General features: G+C 40.2%; 1 non-coding gene across 1 annotated transcript; it reads right to left on the bottom strand.

Annotated features, from left to right (window-relative positions):
- Positions 1 to 4,032: 4,032 nt before the first annotated feature.
- LOC141619382 (small nucleolar RNA R71) lies at positions 4,033 to 4,139 on the bottom strand. The gene has a single exon (XR_012531688.1). It is a non-coding gene; the product is annotated as a small nucleolar RNA R71 (small nucleolar RNA).
- Between the last annotated feature and the right edge of the window lie 20,170 nt (positions 4,140 to 24,309).

Below are 24,309 nucleotides of genomic sequence, written 5' to 3'. Positions count from 1 at the left end.
AATCCTCCGGGATTTTGTCGGGGATGCAAGGATCTTCTTCATCATTGCCCATTATGTACAAAGGCCTTCTAGTCTTGTCTTCTCTTTGATGCTTGGTCATTAGATTCGATCAATTTAGCTCTATTTTGCCATGAAAATGCATGGTTTGCACTCCTCTCCTACCAAGGAAACAAAACCTCAAAGAGTATGCATAACAAAGGAATAAAGATAGTAAATGACCCAAATATGCACTAAAAAGCATAGGATCGAGGCTAATTCGGGTACTAAATATGCTCAAATATTGATCACATCAATATTATGCCATAATAATAAAAACATCCAAATAAAATACACATATTACGAAATACACATAATAATAAAAATAGCGTACCTCCCTTACAGCAGCCAAGGCACTTGCCAAAAGGCTGACAGAGTGATCCATCAAGCAATCGCTCAGGCGTTAGCGATCTCAACAGGGTCAAGGGTGAGCATGACATCTGACTTGGAAGCAGCATAATCCCTAATCTTCACCTTGGCAGCCTCCACATTATCTACCCTGACTCTCACTTCCCTGACTGGGGCAGATACATCAACATCTTTAATTTTTCTCTTCTGAGCTGCTGAACTTGTTTCAGTAGAGGCAGCAGGAACAGTAGAGACCTTGGAAGCATCAGGTAATTTAGTTAAATCAATAACAGGCTCAGCATCTCCACCTCTTTGGGAGCCCTCCTCCTTAATCTTAGCCAGCCTGGCTGAGAGGTCAGCCATACCAAATCTGGCAAGGCGAGTAGATGACCTGGTGGCTATAATACGAAACACTACATTAGCAATATAAACTAAATATCTTGGAAGAGCCAAAAATAGGAAGAAAGAAGAAAACAAAATAAACTTACTGCCTGAAGTGGAAGCACTAACAGCCTTCGAAGGTTTAGGCACCCTGGTAGCACCATCAGCCTTCAAGCAGCGAGGAAGACGGCCAGCCCCGCAACAAAATGGCCAAGACCTCTCCAAAGGAGGAATGGCAAGGAAAGCAGAAATGTTTGCAGTAGGGTACTCAGTTTCAGTAACCCAGTCATCAACTACGCACACAAGAGGTATGATTCAATATAATTTTATTTTTTACAAACGAATAAAACATGCAGGATAAAAGGAAAAGCCAAAGTACTCACCAGCAACACAAGCTTCATAGTTCAAATATGCCAGATCAGGGCCCACAGAATTGGTCCTGATAAACATGTACTCAGCAGCCCAGTTCTTGTCATGGCCACTGTCCAGATTGATGAGAAGGGGAGTAGTGGAAGGCCTGACCTTAAAGCTTATACGGTCAGGGCTATTGGTTTTGACAGCGTAGCCGGTCTTCGGGTCATCAAGGGAAAACGAAATATTGTGCTTTTTGCAGAGATACTCAACAGAGCAGACCACTTTCCATATCATAGGCATCAACTGATAAGAAGGGACACCAATTTCTTTAATAACCTACACCATAAGAGGAGAAAAAGGAAGCTTACAACCTGCCCTGAAGGCCCAATCATGAATACAGAACCAACCAGGACATGCCCAGTCAGCCCTGATAGGAGAATTTTCAGGGATCCAAACTTCGAAATCAGCAGGAATGATTCCCTTATCTTTCAGCACCTTTTTAAATTTAGGCTTCAGGCGATTTGAGAGAGACTGATCATCTTTCAGAGCTTTTGTGGGTTTGAATTGGAAATCACCATGGAAAATTGAAATCATCTCAAGAGTAGAATCATTCGTTTTACCAACCATAGGAGGTTGAGTTGCAGAAGATGAAGGAATATTTTCAGAAGTAGTTTCCTCAGGATTTTGAACGGGTGGAGTTTGATAAGTGCATATTTTATATACGTTCACCCCCTATATTAGCTTCATTTTACATGTCTTTTGGCACTTATTATCATAGTGTTGTGAGCTAATATTTGTTATTCTAGTGTGTTTCCTTGTCTTAACATGTTTTGTAGGATACTTAAGCTTTTTGGAGCTAAAATACTACAAGATGAGCTATTAGAGTACTATGGCTAAATGAAACCAAGTTTTGGACTAGCATGGAGAATTGGCATGGGTTTGCATGAAGAAATTGGTGGATCAAATTGTGTAATTCAAATGATTGTCAACAATCAAAGTCAAGCCCAACTTCAAAGTTCAAGTCAAGGAGGAAAAGATAGGATTCCAAGCTACCTAGGATGCCAAGAATTAAGGTCTTAACCGGGTGATTAATCGCACAATTAATCACCAACATTGGATACCATTTGCAATTAAGAGAGGAATTAAGAGAAATAACACGGAGACACACGACCCCGATCGGGGCCATGCAACCCCGATCGGGGCCATAGTCATCTTCAATGCTTACGTTTTGCTTTCCTCTCCTATAAATAGGAGAGGTATTCCGAGGCTTTGATCATCCAATTTTCACGTCTCATTTTAGTTCTTCATAGCCTTAAGCATTATACTTCTCTCATTTGTTTTCTCATTAGTTTTCAATATCGTTAAGCTTGTAGTTGTTAAACATTTGGTTATTTATATATTCAAGCATTTGGTTTCCAAGTTAGTCTATCAAGCTCCTACTTTGGTAATCTTTCTATTATTTACATTTTGTATTTTGTTTATGAGTTTAGTATTAGTCCTTTACATTTCATCATTAGTATACAATTTCCACTTTAGTTATAATTACTACAATATGCCTTATAATCTAAATATCATTTGCATTTCCTTTACAAATATGAGTAGCTAAATTTCCTAGTCTATGGGCTAGGGGAGCCATGTAAAATCAAATATGTAACATGATAAAATAAGTTAATAATAATATTGTTCATATTGCTTCTATCACATGCTTGTGCCACAATGTTTAATCTTTGTTTAGGGCCCTATTCAATTGATTAAGTTTGTTTATTCGTTCTATAAGTCGAGAGGCACGGAATTGAATTAGACTAAGCATGTATAGTAGGACGACCTAGTCATGGACGAGAGTTTCTCTAGGACCCGGTCTATGGTTGATGCTAATATCGTAAGATGGGTATCTTTAAGCCTAAGCAATTGACAATGTTATTAGTACCAAGTTTATCATGATTATATGTTTACCTTTGCATGCGTGACCCGAACCCCTTAGACTCTCTTTTATTATATAATTTACATCATAATTCTTTTCAATCATCAAACAACCAAACCAAACCAAATCGTAATCGACCTTGATAAAAATCTACCCATAGCAATTCACGAAGTAATTCCCGTTTCCTTGTGTTCGACCCCTATTGCTACATTAACTTGTTGTTTAGGGAATTTATCTTTGCATAGGTACGCGATAAGCCTATCAAATTTTGGCGCCGTTGCCGGGGAAACGGTTTTATTGCTTTTTGAATTGTCGATTTTTATCTTGTCTTCCTTTGTCTTGGGGAACATTTGTTCCTTAAGACCGTTACTTATCACTTCTCTAGAAATTGTTGTCTTATGCCCAGGTCCTCACGCAAGGGAGAATTGCTTTCACCGGATTCCGATCCCGAGAAAACCTTTAGGAGAAGACGACGTTTTTGGAAGGAAGTGAAAGAAGCCTCTTCTCCCATCCAAGTTGAAAGTGCTAGAAAGTCTTACTTAGACGATCTAGAGGTTCTTGAAGAGGAGGAGGTTTCTTGTTCATCATCTCCACCACCATCACCATCTACTACCAAAAAGATGGTGAAACTTTCCGATCACTCAAAGCCCACCGCGGCCATGCTTCCGGCCGGAATCACAACCACTCAAATCACCGCGCCGGACTTCGAGATCAAACCGGCTTTTATTAGCCTTGTGGAGAGGAAGCAATTTGGAGGAAGTCCATTGGAGGATCCCAATTTGCATGTGCAAAACTTTTGTGACTATTGCTCCATGATCCGTCAAACGGGTGTCACCCAAGCCCAAATAAGGGAAATACTGTTCCCTTTCTCTTTGAAGGACAAGGCCAAGCTTTGGATCAATAGCCTTGACCGCACCGCCATGGGAATCACCAATTGGGAGACATTGGCTCTTGCTTTTTACCAAAAGTTTTTTCCACCGGAGAAAACTCAAACTTTGAGGAGCCAAATCACCGGATTCCGTCAACAAGCTCTTGAGAGCTTATATGAGGCTTGGGAGAGGTACAAAGAGCTTCAAAGGCAATGCCCACATCATGGGCTAGATGATTGGTTTCTAGCAATAACATTCTACAATGGATGTTGTGCCGAGTCCCGAAGGATTCTTGATTCCGCCAACAATGGGCGGTTTGATCAAATTGACACCGATCTTGCTCATGCCACGATCGAGTCTATGGCGGTCCATGATGCCCAATATGTCAATTCCCGAGTTGTGCCACCCAAAGGTAAAGAAGAATCCTCTAATAACTCTGTTTTGCTAGCTCAAATTGCCTTGCTTCAACAACAATTGGCGGAAAGAGATGCTAAAGATTCCATCCAACAACTCAATGTTGTGTCTTCAACGAGCCAAATCATTGTTTGTGACGATTGTGGAGGTGCGGGTCATTATGCCGCTGATTGCCGAGCCCCTATGGAAGAGGTAAATGCTTTTCAAGCTTTTAGACAAAGTTCATATCCACCGGGTACATTTTCCAACACTTATAACCCGAATACAAAATTTCATCCAAACTTGTCTTACAATAGCAACAATGTGCTTAACCCTCAACCCCCACCACAACAAAATGCCTATGTTCCTCAACAACAAAAGTATATCCCTCCACCGGGTTATCAAAATCAACAAAGGCCCCCACAAAACAATTACCAACAAAATCCACCACAAAATGCCCAACAAAACAATCAAGGAGTTGGTAAGCTTGAGGGCATGATCATCCAAATGCAAAGGGAATTATTGGCTCAAATTCAAAAAAATGATCAAGCTCATAGTGCCGCGGTCAAGATGTTGGAACAACAAGTGGCTCAATTAGCCGCTTCTAGCTCTCAAAGGAAGAATGGTCAACTACCTCCCCAAGGTGAGCAACCACATGAAACCGTTAATTCTATTTCCTTGAGAAGTGGTTCAAGCTATGATGGGCCATCCATGACTTTGGATGATGAGGTGGTTGTTAAAAAGGCTAAGCTTGGGGGAGATGACAAAAAGAAGGCTAGTGAAGAGCCTCTTGTTAGGGACCGTGTACCATTTCCCCACCGACTGTTGATGCTAAAGAGGAAGAGCAAGCTTGATGCCAAAGATGTTGGGTCTCCTATGCCAAAGGAAAGTGATGAGGTGGTTGTTGAAGAAATCTCTCCTAATGCTAAGGAGAGTGATGCCGTTTCAAAGGAAGTGGATGCTCCTAAGGAGAATGAGAAAGAGATAGTGAAAGATGTGGAGGATGCTCCTCCAAAAGAAGTTGTTCAAGTACCATTTCCCCATCGTCTAGCAAAGCACAAGGAGGAAGGTAAGTTTGCTAAATTTTTGGAAGTTTGTAAGAATTTGCAAGTCACCATCCCGTTTATGGAATTGATTACCCAAGTCCCCTCCTACGCAAAGTTTATGAAGGAAATCCTCTCAAAGAAGCGATCCTTCAATGAGGTTGAGACCATTGCTTTCACCGAAGAGTGTAGTGCACTCTTACAAAACAAGTCTCCCCCGAAACTTAAGGACCCCGGTAGCTATTCTATTCCTTGCACTATAGGCACATATACCATTGATAAGGCCCTTTGCGACCTAGGTGCTAGTGTGAGTGTCATGCCTTACTCTCTTTATGAAAAACTTAACATGGGTGCTTTAAAATGCACAAGTACAACATTGCAAATGGCGGACCGTTCTTTAAAACAACCTTTAGGTGTCTTAGAAGACGTACCCGTCAAAGTTGGCAAGTTTTTCATACCCGTTGACTTCCTCATACTTGACATGGCCGAGGATTCACAAACCCCAATTATATTGGGTAGGCCATTTTTACGCACCGCGGGTGCGTTAATTGATGTGAAAAATGGGAAGTTGACGTTGGAAGTAGGTGATGACCGGGTTTCTTTTAGCAAAAACAACACCATTAGAAGCCCAATGTTACAAGAGTCTTGTTATTTACTTAGCACTGCGGACTCTTCTTATGCCTCTACTATGCTTGGATCCTCACTAATGGATCCGTTGGAGGACGATGTGGGTGTTGTTTGTTTTGTAGGTGACGATGCTAAGGGCACTATTGCTAAGAGTGCCAAAAAGAAGAAAGGGAAATTTTATTTGAAGAATTTCAAATGGTTAAGAAATGCAAAGATAGCTATGCAATGGAGCTTGGTTGGTGGCAAGCTCAAGAACAAAACTTGACTCAAATAGCTTCTTACGTCGTGCGGGACGTTAAACCAGCGCTTCTTGGGAGGCAACCCAAGCTTTTTATTGCTTTTATTTATTTTTGTTTTTAAATTTCTGCATTTTATTGTTTTTCGTAGATTAGTAATAAAATACTTGACTTGATAATGTTTCTTTTTGTGATTTTTAGGTGAAAATGAAGGAAGAAGAATTAAAAGAGAATATGGCACGCAGCCCCATGCCAGAACCCCGTTCGGGGACGTGGTTTTCGAAAAACGAGAAGGAGTTAAAACAAATGCGGAAAAGAGTCAAAACCCAAAGAGGAGGTCAACCCCGATCGGGGTTGGGTGGCCCCGATCGGGGTCATGGCTCTGTGACTTCTTGGCCTTTGTTCTATACGGGTAAAAAAGGGTAGATTTCTTTTTATCATTCACACATACCCGACGGTACTCATTTCCTCCTTTCTCCCTCGTTTCTTCGCATTCCTTTGCTAAAGTCACAAAGAAACATTTACATCCCCCCGAATTCATGCTAGCTTGGGGGAGATTAGCAAGTCGAGTAAGTTTTAATTGCTTTTTAGTTTAGATCTTGCATCCCATTAAACATAACCTCTAGTCCTTCCTGTTTTGTGCTTTGAGCCATTTTTATGGTATGATTGGGTGTTTTGGATAGTTGGCACATTGAGGACAATGTGATGTTTAGCTTGGGGGGAGATATTGCATTTGCATATAGTATAGTTTGCATGTAGTGTAGAAAATTTGAAAATTTTTGAGAGAAATTTTTGCTTTGTGCTAGCTTGTAACCTACTTTCCTCTTTGCTTATCCTAACAATGGCTTGTTGCTAATGATTTATTCTTTCATGTTGGGATATTAGCTACATGGGGATGTCTTGACATAGTAGGTGGGAGATGGAGGATGAACCAAATAGGCTTGATCTTGACTATTGGCAAGCTACAAGATGGTAAGGTAGAGCCTCTCTTTGACCGATGCATCCATATCCGGTCTCTCTTAGGTGAGTGTAGGTCTCCTTATGAAGTGTGTTACATCAAAACGCACAAGTATGGTCTTCATGTCATCTCTTGGTAAGCATACATTCACTTGTTATAGCATTTTGGAGCCATTCACATGAATATAATTGCCTTTTTGACCCCTTTCATAAACATTTTCCCTAGCTACATTATAACTTGCCTACCCTTGTTGAGCTAGTAGCTTTGTTTGGTTTTGTTTGGGTGCTCAATTGGGATTTGTTTCAAAGTTTGAATATCATGTGAGCTTGGTCTTAATGCTCAAGAAAAAAAAAAAGAAAAGAAGAGAAATGAAAAAGTTGAAGTGATGAAATTGGAAAATGAAAGAAAAATGAAAAAAATGAAGATGGAAAAATGAAAAAAGAAGAAGTATGCATTGAAAAAAGAGAAGAAGAAAAGATGTGAAAAATTCTCAAGCATTATTCATATATTTTGGAGGATTTTCTCATGGTTTGAATTGCAAAATTGGGTTGGAATTGGGATTGAGCACCTTTACAATTTGGTAGTTGCTAGCTTGACTTAGCTCCACATTACCATAATTCGTTTGTTCCCCCTTCTTACCCATGTTTATTTGCCTTCTTCCTACTCATCTGGCTTCTCTATCATGCTTACATTTGAGTGTTTTGGCTTGCTAGTTTTGATTGTTTACCATATTAGATTGCGGGCACATTATTATAGGTCGAGGATAGTTGAGTGTTTTGCACAAAATTGACCTTTCACATAAAAAGAGTTTGAGTGCCCCGTGAGAGTCCATAAGTCAAAAGATCATGCAAGAGGTCAAAGGTTCATTCAAAGTTTTCTATGCTACGCCGTCATGTAAATCTCAACCATGCTTTGCTTTATTCCTTGCCCATGTTGTTTCGGGTTTCTAAATCATTATGCTTAGGTTATTTGGATATTGCAATTGATGGGATTTGGTTTCTTGCTTGAGGACAAGCAAGGGTTTAGCTTGGGGGAGTTTGATAAGTGCATATTTTATATACGTTCACCCCCTATATTAGCTTCATTTTACATGTCTTTTGGCACTTATTATCATAGTGTTGTGAGCTAATATTTGTTATTCTAGTGTGTTTGCTTGTCTTAACATGTTTTGTAGGATACTTAAGCTTTTTGGAGCTAAAATACTACAAGATGAGCTATTAGAGTACTATGGCTAAATGAAACCAAGTTTTGGACTAGCATGGAGAATTGGCATGGGTTTGCATGAAGAAATTGGTGGATCAAATTGTGTAATTCAAATGATTGTCAACAATCAAAGTCAAGCCCAACTTCAAAGTCCAAGTCAAGGTGGAAAAGATAGGATTCCAAGCTACCTAGGATGCCAAGAATTAAGGTCTTAACCGGGTGATTAATCGCACAATTAATCACCAACATTGGATACCATTTGCAATTAAGAGAGGAATTAAGAGAAATAACACGGAGACACACGACCCCGATCGGGGCCATGCAACCCCGATCGGGGCCATAGTCATCTTCAATGCTTACGTTTTGCTTTCCTCTCCTATAAATAGGAGAGGTATTCCGAGGCTTTGATCATCCAATTTTCACGTCTCATTTTAGTTCTTCATAGCCTTAAGCATTATACTTCTCTCATTTGTTTTCTCATTAGTTTTCAATATCGTTAAGCTTGTAGTTGTTAAACATTTGGTTATTTATATATTCAAGCATTTGGTTTCCAAGTTAGTCTATCAAGCTCCTACTTTGGTAATCTTTCTATTATTTACATTTTGTATTTTGTTTATGAGTTTAGTATTAGTCCTTTACATTTCATCATTAGTATACAATTTCCACTTTAGTTATAATTACTACAATATGCCTTATAATCTAAATATCATTTGCATTTCCTTTACAAATATGAGTAGCTAAATTTCCTAGTTTATGGGCTAGGGGAGCCATGTAAAATCAAATATGTAACATGATAAAATAAGTTAATAATAATATTGTTCATATTGCTTCTATCACATGCTTGTGCCACAATGTTTAATCTTTGTTTAGGGCCCTATTCAATTGATTAAGTTTGTTTATTCGTTCTATAAGTCGAGAGGCACGGAATTGAATTAGACTAAGCATGTATAGTAGGACGACCTAGTCATGGACGAGAGTTTCTCTAGGACCCGGTCTATGGTTGATGCTAATATCGTAAGATGGGTATCTTTAAGCCTAAGCAATTGACAATGTTATTAGTACCAAGTTTATCATGATTATATGTTTACCTTTGCATGCGTGACCCGAACCCCTTAGACTCTCTTTTATTATATAATTTACATCATAATTCTTTTCAATCATCAAACAACCAAACCAAACCAAATCGTAATCGACCTTGATAAAAATCTACCCATAGCAATTCACGAAGTAATTCCCGTTTCCTTGTGTTCGACCCCTATTGCTACATTAACTTGTTGTTTAGGGAATTTATCTTTGCATAGGTACGCGATAAGCTTATCAGAGTTCCAGGAGATACTGCCCCCCTGGAAGATTTCTTTTTTGCGGCCATTATTAAAAGATTGCTAAAAATTAATTAAAGGTTAAAATCTGGAAATTAAGAAAGATGGAGAAGGAGATTATTAGAAGAGAAGAGAATAGATTTTTTGGTGAAGATCAACTTAATGAAGTGAGGAAGTATTTATAGGCGGTAAAACTAGTGTTTCAACCGCAACTTGGAAGGGTAATAATTAGGGAAGTTGCAGTGATTGTAACACGTGGCATAAACTGAACAACTAGCCGTTACAGAAGCTGGTTAGTCACAAAGCAACCTTTGCGCAGTTTTCCATCATTAGAAGTTATCTCCTTATTTTTTGTCCTGACACACCAAAAATAAGGAGATAAGGGGCAATTGTTGGGCCTGAAAATCCGCAGATATCCCTGATCAATATCTTGCCTTGGACTGACTGTCAGGATGTCAGGATGTCAAGCTACCAGGACACATGAAGATAGGCGCCAGGCCATGGAGAGGACAACAGTCAAAATATCAGGACGATATTAGACCAGGAAATCATATTATAAGAAGAATACGCGCATAACATTAATTGGAAAGGTTCTACAATTAAGGCAGTAATTAAGGACGTAATAATGGATATTATTGCGGATAATTAAGACAGAATATTTGGCATTTATGGAGAGATAAACCAGGTGTTAGGCCTGGAAATCCGCAGACCACCCTGATCAGCATTTCATCTAAACCTGACTGCCAGGCTCTCAGGGCACATGAAGATAGGCGCCATGCCATGGAGGGGACAACGGTCCAATTATCAGGACAATATTTGACCAAATCCGCGTATATTAATGGAAATAAATACGCAGCATTAAGTGTGAAGATTATGCAGTAAATACGGTAATTAAGAAGGAAATATTCAGCAATTATTACCAGCAATTATGGAGAATATTCAGCCTTCAATGCTTGATCATGCAGCCGTTCAAGATGGGAAGCTATATAAAGAACACTTGAGAGATCTGAAGAGAGACCATTCATACGCAAGAAGATATATACATACTACTCAGAGAAACACAAGCATTATTGTCATCATAATATTATTCTCTCAAATCATATAGTGAAATCCTCTCCTGGCTTGGTGCCCGTGGTTTTTTCCCATTCAAGGGTTTTCCACGTACAAAATTGTTTGTCTTGTTATTTTTATTATCTTATTTACAACATAATATCGTACCCTGTCAACCTGACCAATAGGCTAATTAGAGCTAGTTAACCCTACATAGTATCACCCTGACCTGATTTCGCCCTGCGCAAAATCCACACAAAATAATTGGCGCCCACCGTGGGGCATCTAACTCTTTAATCTTTTTTTCTTATCTTACAAAAACTTAAAAACCTACAAAAATGGCCCAACCCACCGTTGAAGAACAATTGAATGCAGCTCTCCAAAAAATCGCTGAGTTGGAAAGCCTGAAAGAAAAAGTGGCCCAAATCGAAGCGAGAAAATCCCGCAACTGAAAGAATCTGAGTCAGCCCTGAAGCAAAAATTGGAAAAAACCCAAGGGGCAGGCTCTAGATTCCAACCAGGAACCCCATTTTCATCAATCATCAAAAACATTGATTTTTCCAGTTTTGGGAGCCCAAATACTCCTAAAATCACTAACGTAGATGGTGATGAAGAGCAGAAAAATGATGATAAACCTGATGAATCTACAGCGGCTATCATGATGGCAGTAGTTCAGAAGATCAAGAAACTCAATGAAAAATTTGACAAGATACCAGGAGTACCTGCCAGTATGGAAGAAGCTGCCCCTGACAGCTATGCTGATTCACCCTTCATAGGCGAAATAGCCAAAGTAGACCTACCAAAGAAGTTCACAATTCCATCCATGAGGGTCTATGATCGAACCACGGATCCACAAAATCACGTGGCTCTTTACAAGCAGAAGATGTTGGTTGCATCTATTCCTAGCGAGTTCAGACAAGTTTGCATGTGCAAAGGGTTTGGAACGACCCTGACTGGCCCCCGCCCGCAATGGTACATCAACCCGCCCCTGGCAAGTATCCATTCCTTTGCCAACCTGATTAACAGTTTCAACCAGCAGTTCGCAAGTAGCAGGGAGTTGGAGAAACGATCCAGTGACCTTTACCGAGTTACAGAGAAGCCTGATGAAACTCTCAAGACATTCCTTGCAAGGTTCAACAAAGAAAAAGTATCTATACCCAGATGTGACGTTGGAACAGCAGTGGAGGCATTTAGACAGGGGTCACTACCATATAGTGACTTATACAGTGAACTCACTAAGTATCCCTGCCACACCTTCGAAGATGTTCAGGCCAAGACCCTTGCCTTCATCGGGCTGGAAGAAGATAAAAGCTACAAGCTTGGATCACCCAGTGGACCAAGGGATCATGAAAAAAAGCAATAGGAAAAGCAATAGAGGGAACAATTACAGACCTACTCCATATTCCAGGCCAGATCAGTTAGAAGTTAACCTGACTCATGAATATCAAGGTAAGGCTAAGGTTTATCCACCTATCTCCGAACATAACTTTTGTGTTGATACTGCAGGATTGATCCAGAGGCTTGACAACATGGGAACAGCTGTTAGATGGCCCAGGAAGGTAGAAAATCCAAATCCCAGAAGAGACAATTCAAAATGGTGCGAATTCCACATGGATATTGGACACACCACGGATGATTGTTTCACTCTGAGGAAGGAAGTGGCCTACCTGCTGAAATCAGGATACTTAAAAGACCTGATCAAGTCAAAAGGCAGGAATGCAAACCAGGATAAAGAAAATCAGGAGCACAAGCAGGATCGCAGCCTCCCTCCACCACCACCACTCTATGAAGTAAAATTCATATCAGGCGGTTCAGAGATTTGTGGCCTGACAAGCTCAGCGGCAAAAAAGATAGCCAGGACACCGAGGACCGTGTCACCCCGCAAGCCGGATCTGTTCCAACAATCACTTTCAATGATTGCGACTGGTGGGCATCCCCGATGTTCATCATGATGGCCTGGTCATTTCTATGTGTAGATTGGAACACCCACACAGTAAGAAGGATCCTGGTAGATGGAGGCAGCTCAGTAAACCTGATCATGCTTGACGTACTGAAAGCCATGAAGATAAACGAGGATCAAATCACCAAAAAATCCAGCGTCCTAGTAGGGTTCAATGGTGAAACCAGGAGCACTCTTGGATAGATCCACCTCCCAACCTATGTGGAGGGAGTCTCATCCTATGAAAAGTTTGGGGTCCTTGACTGCTTGTCATCCTACAACGCCATCCTGGGCAGACCCTGGATTCACAATGTCAAGGCCGTACCATCAACCTATCACCAGTGCATCAAGATACCAAAAGACTGGGGCATAGCCACAATCAAAGGGGATCACAAGACAGCCCAGGAGTGCTACACAGCAGCCTTGAAGCCTTCAAGGCGGGTAAGTCCCGGCATAGCAATTCTGATGCACCGTCAGAGCACGTATGTAGCACCTCCCAGAATGGAAACAAATCAGGTAATTCTAGACCCTGAGTACCCTGACAGGTATGTTTTAATAGGATCTGATGCACCAGATAATGTCAGGCCTGAACTGGTAAAATTCCTTAAAAATAAATCATCTTGGTTTGCTTGGTCACATTTTGATATGACTGGAATTAGTGCTGATATTATTACTCATAAGCTCAATGTTGACCCATCTTTTAAGCTTGTGCAGCAGAAAAGGCGCAAATTTGCAGCTGAAAGAAACACCATAATAAATGAAGAAGTAGAAAAACTCTTGGATATGGGGATGATCAGGGAAGTAATGTACCCTGAGTGGCTGGCTAACGTAGTTGTTGTGCAGAAAAAGAATGGAAAGTGGAGAGTCTGTGTAGACTACACTGACCTGAACAAAGCTTGCCCTAAAGATCCATTCCCCCTGCCTCATATTGATGCCATGGTAGACGCAAAAAGTCAGTCACGAAATGTTGACATTCATGGATGCTTCCAGCGGATTCAATCAAATAAAGATGCACCCTGCCGACCAGGAGAGCACTGCATTCATTACAGACCAAGGCATATACTGTTACACTGCCATGCCTTTCGGCCTGAAGAATACAGGGGCAACGTACCAGCGCCTAGTCAACATGATGTTTAAAGACCAGATAGGTGACATCATGGAAGTATACATAGATGACATGGTGGTGAAATCTAAGAATACAGAAGATCATGTGAAGCACCTAGAAATAGCATTTGAGATATTAGAAAAATATAACATGAAGCTGAACCCTGCAAAGTGCCACTTTGGGGTCTCTGCAGGCAAATTTTTTGGATATATGGTCACAAAGAGAGGCATAGAAGCAAACCCTGAATAGATAAAGGCCATGCTGGAACTACAGTCACCCAAGTCTGTCAAGGATATCCAAAAATTGACAGGCCGGGTAGCTGCCCTAAACCGCTTTATATCAAGATCTTCTGAAAGATGCAAAACATTCTATAACTTACTCAGGAAAAATAAACAATTCCAGTGGACGGACGAGCATGAGGCAGCTTTCCAGGATCTAAAATCCTATTTATCATCTCCACGCTTACTGGCTAAACCAGAAAAGGGAGAACCTTTGTCAGTATACCTATCTCTCACCGACACAGCAATCAGTGCAGTCATGGTGAAAGAACAGGACGGGCAGCAACATCCAGTCTACTATGTAAGTAAAAGCCTGCTAGATGCTGAGTTGAGGTATGGACTACTTGAAAAAATATGTTTTAGCATTGATAATGTCATGTACCAAGCTGAGACCTTATTTCGAAAGTCACCCAATTATAGTCAGGACCAATTTACCCATAAAATCTGTCCTGCGTAAACCTGAACTTTCAGGCAGGATGGCTAAATGGTCAGTACAGATTAGCACATATGACATCTCCTTTGAACCGGGCGCGATCAAATCGCAGGCCCTAGCAGACTTTGTGGCTGACTTCAGCCCTAACCTGGAACCAGACTTAATAAAAGAGGTCAACCAACTAGAAAATAAAACCCTAGACCAAGAATGGACCTTGTTCATAGATAGGGCATCCAATGCCAGGGGGACAGGGTTAGGATTAGTACTTAAATCACCCCAGGAAGATGTAATAGCTCAGGCTGTAAGCTGTGAGTTCAAAGCTACCAACAACGAAGCAGAATATGAAGCCCACGATAGCGAGGCTTAAAGGTATGTCTAGACCTCGGTGTTCAAAACCTAAAGGTAAAAACTGATTCACTCTTAATTGCCAATCAAATAAAGGGAATTTATACGGCTAAGGATGCAAAAATGATTTCGTATTTAGAATATGCAAAAAACCTTACCGCTAAATTTCCTTCATTTGATATCGATCAAATATCTAGAGACTGAATACCCGGTGATGCTCGCCAGCCTAGGTTCAAACTTTACCCCGCTATTTTTGATAAAATACCAATTGTGCACTTATTAGAGCCGACCATCGCAAACCCGAATGTGTCAACCCTGTCAATCAGGACAGTAACTCTTGGACTAAACCTTATTATGATTGGTTTCTCCGAGGAATACTACCTCAGGGAAGACATGAGGCAAGAGCCTTTAGAATTAGAGCTTCATCTTATGCTATAATCAACAACACCTTATTCAAGAGATCGCGGGCTGGACCTTACCTGAGATGCTTGGAGCCTGACGAAGCCAAACTAGTACTTCAAGAGATACATGATGGACACTGTGGCAACCATAAAGGAGGAAAGAGCCTGGCAAACAAAGTTCTCAGGACAAGGCTACTCGCCTACACCGAGGGCCGATCGCTCGGAATATTCTTCAAAATGCGAAGCCTGCCAAATTCATGCACCAATCATACATCAGCCATCTGAACTCCTTCATTCAATTTCCGCGCCCTGACCATTTATAAAGTGGGGCATGGACATCGTAGGAAAATTGCTTGTAGCTCCAGGACAAAAAGTCTTCATGTTAGCCATGACTAATTACTTCTCCAAATGGATTGAGGCTGACTCTTACAGGCAAGTAACCGAAAAAGAAGTAATAGCCTTCATCAGGACAAACATTATTTGCAGATATTGAGTCCCATCAGAAATAGTATGTGACAATGGAACTCAGTTCGTGGGAAAAAGGACCCAAGCATTCTGCCAAGAGTGGAATATCAACATGGTAACATCGACCCCTGGATACCCAAAAGCTAATGGCCAGGCAGAGTCAAGCAACAAGGTAGTCATAAGCTGCCTAAAAAAGAAGCTGAAAAGAAGACGAGGCAGATGGGCTGAAGAACTCCCATTAGTACTATGGACAGACAGGAGAACTCCAAAGACCGCAACAGGCCAAACACCTTACTCCCTGGTGTATGGCTGTGAAGCTGTCATTCCTGCGGAAGTACGAGTACCAACATCCAGATGCAGCCTAAACAACGTTGAAACAAACAAAGACCTGATGCAAGATAACTTAGTTCTAACAGAAGAACTAAGAGACGCTGCCAAAATCAGGATGGCATCATATCAACAAGCAGTTGCCAGGACTTACAATAAAAACGTCGTGGTCGGGTCTTCAAAGAAGGAGACCTTGTCCTACGCAAAGTATTTCCAAATAAAAAGGAGAAATCAGCAGGCAAGCTAGCTCCCACATGGGAAGGCCCCTACTTAATTGATTCAATTGTTGGACAAGGAGCATATAGGCTCCAAACACTAGAAGGGAAAATTATCCCAAGATCCTGGAATGTAACTCATTTAAAATTATTCCATATGTAAAGATCAGATCAGGCTACAGTCAGGTACAAATTCAATCACTACTAAACCTGATGTGCTATGTGATGAACTACATGCTTTATATGACTTGCCTGTATTTTCTACCTGTTCAACTAACCCGCATATTTACTTTTCGAATCCTGAACAATTACACATAATAAAAGATTACACGCATAAATATTCAGGATTGAGGGCTACTCTACTATATATTCCTGAAACAAAAATTTTGCACTTAACTGTGCCTGACGAGTTGGTAACCACCACCAGATACAGTAAAAAGTCAGGACCAATCAGGCATGAAATAATTGCCTGACCTTACTAGGTTTACTGCCACGGATTACAACCGGCTGGACGCAGCAAGACGGTGTAAGGGTGTTTTATCCCGACCATCAGTCTAAAATGCCCTCTCGACAGGCCGAATACCAAGCCCTCCAGCCAGGCAGGGGACATAAGCCCTCCTGACAGGCCGGATTTCCCACCCTTTCAACCATTATAGCAAAAAACTATACTTGGTTGAAATACTCATGACAAAAATTGAAACAAAAATGTGCAGGTTATTTAGCCAGAATAATGCGCAAATCATGCAAACAAAATATTTGACAGGTCCAACAGGATGAAACTCACAAATCAAGTAAAGACAAAAGTGAAATCAGCCAAAAGAAGGCCATCATGCCTATATTAATAAACCTTTACCCCCTGGGGCAAAGGCGCCAAAATATTCATAAAAGCCAGGGAGAGCCTCCCTGACCCAAAACAGGAAAATAAAAATAATGTCTGTCCAGGGACATCCCCCCTGGATGGGCCAAAATACCAACTGAGAATTAAAAAAGATTACTGCTTCTTCTCGAAGCAAGATAAACAACTCGCTCCCCACTCTTAGCCGGCTCAGCCTCAACGTTCTGCTCCCCTGGAGAGTCGACCTCCTGTTCATTTTCCAAATTATGCAGGTCAGGATATTTCGAAGAAGCAAAAGCCATCTCAGCTGCAGGGTCCCATTTTTCCCTGGCCTCGACAGGCTCCGACATGGCACCCGCCCTTCCCTTGATGTAGAAATAGAGGGAGGCATCATCCAACTTGAACTCCAACTCATCCCTCTCCTGGGTAAGCTCTTCATTCCTATCCAGGGGCCTCGTGCAACAGCCGCGTGCTTGAAGCTGCCTCAGTCTTAGCAGCATCCCTCTCAGCCTGCACCTTTGTCAAATCAGCAGTTTTAGCAGCCAAGCCAGCCCTTGCAAATTCCAGCTCAGACTTCAACCTATCATAATATGATCTCATCAGATCAATCCTGGCTACCAAAGAAGTAGCCTGATAGGCATTATAGAGACAGGCTGCAGCACCCTGGTCAAAAACAAGAAAAGTATGAATAATTTATAACAACAATAGAGGACTACCAAAACACATGGAAGTAATGCCAACATACCTCCCTCACAGCAGCCAGGGCACCAGCCAAGAGGCTGACCGAATGATCCATCAAGCAATCGCCGAGTAATGAGTCTCAACAGGGTCAAGGGTGAGCATAACATCCGATTTAGAAGCTGCATAGTCCCTGATTTTCACCCTAGCAGCCTCCATATTATCCAACCTGGCTCTCACCTCCCTGACCGGGGCATAAACGTCAACATCCTCAATCCTCCTTTTTCGGGTCTTGAACTTGTTTCAAAGAGGGGGCGCAGCGCAGATCGACCTTGGAAGCATCGACTTCTCGTCAAGTCTATAACAGCTCAAGTATCCCCACTCCCCGGGGACCTTCCTCCTTGATTTTCGCCAGCCTGGCTGAAAGGTCAGCCATGCCAAACCTGGCAAGGCGAACAGACGACCTGGTAGCTGCAACACGAAATACTATATCAGCAATACAAACAACACATTATCAGGAAGCCCAGGTAAAAAGAAAGAAAAGATTAAAATAGACTTACAGCCTGAGGTACTGGCACCAGCAGCCCCTGACACTTTAGCCACCCTGGGAGCCCCGCCAGCCTTCAAACAGCGAGGAAGGTGACCAACCCCGCAACAAAGAGGCCAGGACCTCTCCAAAGGAGGGATAGCAAGGAAAGAAGAAACATTGGGAGTAGGATACTCAGTTTCAGTAACCCAGTCGTCAACTGCACACATAAAAGGTATGACTTATTATTTTTTCATTCTTTCACTAACAGAAAAGACATGCAGGTCAAAGAAAGAAACCAAAAGACTCACCAGCCACACAGGCCTCATGATTCAAATACGCCAAATCAGGACCCACAGAATTGGTCCTGACAAACATATAGCCAGCAACCCAGCCCTTATCATGACCACTGTCTAAATTGCTCAGAAGAGGAGTAGTTGACGGCCTGACCTTAAAACTTATACGGCCAGGATCGTTTGTTTTAACAAAGATAACAGTCTTCAAATCATCAAGAGAAAAAGAGACATTGTGTTTTTTACAGAGGTTCTCAATAGAACATACAACTTTCCACACCATCGGCATTAATTGATAAGAGGGAACACCAATCTCCTTAATAACCTCAACCATAAGAGGAGAAAAAGGAAGCTTACAACCTGCCCTGAAGGCCCAGTCGTGGATGCAAAACCAACCAGGACAAGCCCAGTCAGCCCTGATAAGAGATTTCCCAGGGATCCAGACTTCAGCATCAGCAGGGATAATCCCCTTATCCTTCAAAATTTTCTCGAACTCAGGCTTCAAGCGGTTTGCAGGAGACTGATCCTCATTTAAAGCCTTGGTAGGCTTGAATTGAAAAGCGCCATGAGATATTGAAATCATCTCCAATGGAGGATCACTTGACTTATGCGGGAGATGGAGCAGCAGAAGAAGTAGGCAGAGTTTCAGAAGAAACTTCCTCAGGATTCTGAGGAGGAGGAGTTGCAGGAACCGCTGCCCTGGTAGATTTTTTCTTTGCAACCATTGTTTGAAGAATTATGGAAGATTGATTAAGAGATTTGGGAAGTTGAGAATTAAGAAAACTGAAGAGAAAGAAAGTTAAGAGAAAGAAGACGAAGAAATTATGTTGATGAGTTCAAATTAATGAAGCACCCAAGTATTTATAGCAAAGAAGATTAGGGTTTCAACCGCAAAATAATTAAGGAAGTTGCAGTAAATAAACCACGCGTCAGCAATTACAGTAAAAAAGCCGTTACAGGAAACTGATCAGGGAAAATTTAACCGTTGGGTGATCTTATCAAAATTGAAGTTATCTCCTCATTTTTTCGTCCTGGCACTACCAATGAGGAGATAAGGGGCAATTGTTAGGCCTAGAAATCGCAGAGACCACCCCGATCAAGATTTCATCTAAACTTGACTGCCAGGCTCTCAGGGTGCCAGGCTCTCAGGGCACATGAAGATAGGCGCCAGGCCATGGAGAGGACAACGGTCCAAATATCAGGACAATATTTGACCAAATCCGCGTATATTAATGGAAATAAATAAGCAGCATTAAGTGTGAAGATTATGCAGTAAATACGGTAATTAAGAAGGAAATATTCAGCAATTATTACCAGAAATTATGGAGAATATTCAGCCTTTAATGCTTGATCATGCAGCCATTCAAGATGGGAAGCTATATAAAGTACACTTGAGAGATCTGAAGAGAGATCATTCATACGCAAGAAGATATATACATACTACTCAGAGAAACACAAGCATTATTGTCATCATAATATTATTCTCTCAAATCATATAGTGAAATCCTCTCCTGGCTTGGTGCCCGTGGTTTTTTCCCATTCAAGGGTTTTCCACGTACAAAATTGTTTGTCTTGTTATTTTTATTATCTTATTTACAGCATAATATCGTACCCTGTCAACTTGACCAATAGGCTAATTAGAGTTAGTTAACCCTATATAGTATCACCCTGACCTGATTTCGCTCTGCGCAAAATCCACACAAAACATCAGGCGTTCAACATATCATTATATAAGGAGCATTTGGATTTCATTTGAGAGACACACAAGACGGGATATACACAAGCATACAATATTCTCTTGCAACATTCAAACTAATTACGACTTATTGTGCTAAATATTCAATAAAATAGTGAAATCCTCTCCTGGCTTGGTGCCCGTGGTTTTTTCCCATTTAAGGGTTTTCCACGTACAAAATTCTTGGTCTTATTTTTATTCTTTTATTGTACTTTACTTTCTTGCATTATACCCTGTCAACCTAACTCACAGATAAATTAGAGCTAGTTAACCCTGCCTAAATCTATCCTGACCTGATTTCGCCTTGCGCAAAATCCACACAAAACACTTACCAAGACGGTTTTAAACCGAGTTTTTCCGACCAAACAAGTTGATACACTTACGTCGGTTTCTCACCATAAGCCTAGCATGTAAGTATGAGGGTGGAAAAATCTTCTTTTATCATGTTTTCATTTGTTTTGTGACTATAACATGCTAAATCATGCATAACATGGTCCAAAACATGGGAAGAATGAGCCAAAACCGGATTTTTGGATGAGGCAGAGGCTACTTACGTAGCAGATAGGCTCGCGCCTAAAGGACTCTGCCCAGCCTTAAGTCTAAACCGTGTTTGGTCTCTTCATCTCCCTTATTTTCATTTTCATATTTGTGAACGGTTTTTACCATTCCAAATATTTTCAAACCATTTTTACAAGTTTTTAACCATAAAACATTTTTCACCCTTGGTTCCTCATACCATGACGGTTTAATCTGTGTTTCGGTGATAATATTTGTTAATTACATTTTAAAAGGTATTTTAAAGCCTTTTATTTCATTTATTTACATTTTGAAGGGTATTTTAAAGCCTTTCATCATTTCTTTACATTTTCAAAACAAATGTATTAGTCATCAACACAAAGTCATCCTTGGTTCCATATACCATGTCGGATTTTAACCCGAGTACGATGATGAATGTCGACTAATTATATTCAAATGAACTTAATACAATTAGTTCATAATTATTTTCAAAACTATTCATGTCAAGCTTGCAAAACCGAACCCGACATCGAATATCGTCAAAACAATGACGATTATTCAAGTCTCGTTCTTCAAATCAACACAAAAGCGGTCTAAACGGCCCTTTCAAACCAAAATGGGTCCAAATACCCATTTTTCAACACGTTTTATAAAAAATTTTCAATGGTCAGAACACGTCTTCCATCGTTGACTGACCCGCACCTAAACAGGCCATTCCTTTATCCGTTTTCAAACCAGGGGAGACCCTCTTGCATCGCCAATAGGCTTGCGCCTCTTCTGGCTACCTGATGTAGGGTATGTTCCCTTTCCAGCACTAGTCTAGGACGATCCCGACTTCGGTTAGCCCGAATACAGGACGGATCAGATGACTAATTTGCTCATCAAACACCGTATTTGCAAAATGCCTTACTAAGACAAATGGATCACGTTATGCACCATAAACCTAATTTGGTAAATGGATGTTTAATTTCAGTCTTGCATGCAAATCAACATTAAATCCAACTCGGCATCTTATACTTGATACTTGGATTAAATCAACCGACGTAGAAAGCTCTCACATGTTAGGTTTAAACTATTGGATGCGCATTCATGCATTTAAACCGTTTTATCAACTTTTGCATTCAATCAACCAAGATCGATCAGAGAGGCGCTATCATGGCGGGATTGGGTTTCTGATTAAAGGGCTTCCCAATACGTACCTTCACCTCTTACTCAGAAACTTTGGATAGTGGACGACCTTATCCAGGACGTACGAGAGTCATTCTAGAGATAGGATGCTAAAGAGGGACGATTCCTTATCTTTAGTACCTATGCCAAACCATGCTTTGTGATTCGAACGGGTTCCGAGCATCCCACAAATGCTAGGTGGTGACTCCGAACATATCGAATCGTTTCGAGACCCTTGCCGAGATGAAACCGACTGATCTAAAACGATCCGGTCAAAAGCATTTTTACGCCGCCAAGCGTGGCTTTCAAAAGACCTCTGTCATTGTCCACAGATCGGCTGGGCATATGCAGGTGGGCCCGTGTCCACATTTGTACACGATAGAGGACTACAAATAGGCCCGTACATCGCACTGGCATTAAATCTACTTATGATATTAAAATTATGTTATATTCATTAAACATACACACCTTTAAATTAGTGGTTAATTTATTTATCAGATTAATTCAATTCTTTTTATAAAAATGTACTTATATAGCATATTCTCATATTTTGATGACACTAAATCAAATCTGTTGGTATATTAAAACTTATTTTTATATCGGAACATTGAAAGCAAATCCGTGCAATTTTTGCATGGTACTAAAACTAGTAATATAATATAGTAATGTTTTGTGAGAGGAAATGGAGAGAAAAGTAATGGAGATGATCTTTTTTTAAGGGTTAAACAACCAAATTAGTAAAAAAGTGGAGTGTGTTTGCCCGGTAAAAAACTTTTAAGATATGACAAATTGGTAAAAATAAGTGAAGAATTGTGACAAATTGGCCAAAAAAAGTTACATTTTACTTAATTTTCCATTATTCGAAATAGATTTGCAAAACTACACTTCCCCAAGATTCGATTTTTTTTTTAGCGGAGACTCGTCTTTAGCAACTCAATGCTAAGCTATGATCCCATATTCGAAATAATCCATCCTTATCTAAACTAGATCTGAACCGGATACTTCAACAAGCCCATTAATTTGACCCAAATAATGATGAAATCCAAAGTTGAAGAGTCTATCGATCCGAAATACTCAAGAGGGGGGGGGGGGGGTGAATTGAGGATTAAAAACTTTAACCTACTTTTTCGATTGCACGTGTATAGTTAATTATTTAAAGTTTATTGATTAAACTTTAACTAATCAATTGATTAACGAATTAAAACAATGCAAATAAACGAAAGAGAAAGAGAGACACACGGGTTTTTGAAGTGGTTCAGTTTCACAAATCGAAACCTACGTCCACTATTCTCGATTAATAAATTTAATACCTTTCTACGGATTACAAATTTACTAATCCAACTCGTACAACTAACCCTAGTTGTAACTTAAGTGAGTACCGTTAAATACTCGAGTGACTAACTTACGCTAATAAGAAAGCACTAATGATTCTACTAAAAGTTCACGTTGATGAACGAGTAAGAAATCAATTAAGCACTATTATCTTATATCGATAACAAAAGAATGAATGCACAAGTATATAAGACGCACGACCTTTTCAAAATAACAAAACGGTTTTTTCTTGTAAAACACGGTTTTGCTTTTAAAAATAAAATCAAATTATGCTCAAAGGTCTTACTTTCAAATGTAGCAAAGAGTGAAGTATTTATAGCAAGGGAGGAAGCAGAGCACACGGTTTCCACGAAACCCTAGAGGCCGAAATAACGGATATGTAAACAAATCATATCTTTGTTATTTCTTTCCTTAAAACCCTAAGAGATAATAAAGAATATTCCAAGAGATAATTTATAAATTATTCTCCTATTATCTTTTCCTTAAATCTTTAGATATGATAAGATTTTCCATAACAAAAATATCCTTATCATAAATAACCATATGAAGCTAAATATAAAAGATATGTTAAGATAATTCTAGAGAATAAAATATTAACAATAAGCAACTTTTATCCTTAAGATCACACGAAACCAACACGGCTCATATGCCTCGTTTTTCGTGAAAACCTTAGCTTGATATTAGGTTAGATTTAGGGTTTAAGAGTATGCCATACTAGAAACCCTAATTAGTAATACAGCTCAACTCATATGTTGATCCAATATAATTACTAATTATAAGATTAAAAATCACACTCAATATGAATATGGGCTTCCTCATTAAATAAATATTATTTGCTAAAACATTTAAAAGAGACAAAAATATTTTTCAAAAACAATTTGAAAACTTCTTAAATCGCGCGTTATATAAGCTTAGCATTTCAATGTTATAGTAGAAGAGCTATAACATTGAGCTCTTTCATAAGTAATGTTATAGCTGTGA

This window comes from Silene latifolia, chromosome 1 (assembly GCF_048544455.1).
Source record: "Silene latifolia isolate original U9 population chromosome 1, ASM4854445v1, whole genome shotgun sequence".
NCBI lineage: Eukaryota > Viridiplantae > Streptophyta > Magnoliopsida > Caryophyllales > Caryophyllaceae > Silene > Silene latifolia.
This window is presented reverse-complemented; position numbering and strand designations above follow the sequence as displayed.